We start from the raw sequence: 1,305 nt of genomic DNA, 5'->3' as shown, positions 1-1,305 counted from the left end.
TCTCTCTCTCTCTCTCTCTGAAAATCTGCAAGACACATATTGGAAATTACCTGAACCTCTACAAACCTTCTCATCCTGGTCAGCCTCCTCGCCTGGATCCTGTAAGAAAAGACTAACTATTAACACATTCAACACCTTCAAAACACTTACCAGAGAACATCATCCTAAACCACCTTTTCCTTTGTTTTTTCAGCAAGAAACCTGGACCAAATCACTGTACAATAAACTCACTTACCTTTTATCATTTTTGTCTTGTCCTGTTTTCCTCACCAGTTAAGTTAATGTTTGGGTACTCTTTAAAAACAACAAAGAACAAATCATAACAGAACCGAACCTTGAATTTTCTGTATCGTTGCACCATGGATGGATGGATAGATAGATATTTGGTCAATTTGTTTGAATCACTTTATGTACACACAGAAAACAAGCTTCCTGTTGATTTTTTTTAATCCCATCTTCAATACAGATAACTTTAAAATGTTCATAAGTTGGAATAACGAAATACTGTAATTATGTCGTTATCAAGAGAAAACCATGTGAAAATGACTTGTGGAAAATGGATGCTGTCACCTTGTGTAAAAAACGTTTAATTTATTGACACCGTCATTAGTTGTGTAGGGGGGGGGGTACACGTGTTCATATTGTGACAGTTTGGTACAAATGTTGAGGTTGGGTCAGTGAACTGATGTCAGTTACAGGTAAAATCCTTTCAAATGTTTATTTCGTGTCCCTGATGTCACACACTAACTGAGAATGGTTCAGTTTTTATTTTAATTGTTTCATTGGAAGATGTTCAGTTCATGATGCAGTTTTTTGTTTTGGATGAAGTTTAGTCAAATTAACTGAACTTGGTCTTTGTTTTATTTTTTTATAATATTTTTTCAACTTGCAGGTGTGACCTGTAAGTTACTCTTTACACCTCACATTGGATTAAAAAGACAGGAAATGATTTTTTATTTTATGTTATAGTAAATCTAACATTTGGACCCTCCTACAGTGACCTGCTGATGTAGTCACACCAACACAACTGAGTTATGACAACAGGTCTTTAAAAAAAGGTCCTTTCCTTGAACTTCTCCACGTCTTGTCACGTTACAACAACAAACAAAGACTTTTATGTGACTCAACAACACAGTAATGTATAAATGTGATGCTAAAGAAAAAGTAGATAATTTAATCCAGACAAAACTCTACAAGGTGTTCAAAAGGAAAAAAAAAATAGTATAGGTCCTCTGGACGGGTTCTTCTCTAATGAAACGTTTCGTCTCTCCTCCAAGAGACTTCTTCAGTCTGAGAGTTTCAGGC

This window comes from Austrofundulus limnaeus, unplaced genomic scaffold (assembly GCF_001266775.1).
Source record: "Austrofundulus limnaeus strain Quisiro unplaced genomic scaffold, Austrofundulus_limnaeus-1.0 Scaffold250, whole genome shotgun sequence".
Taxonomy (NCBI): Eukaryota; Metazoa; Chordata; class Actinopteri; order Cyprinodontiformes; family Rivulidae; genus Austrofundulus; species Austrofundulus limnaeus.
This window is presented reverse-complemented; position numbering follows the sequence as displayed.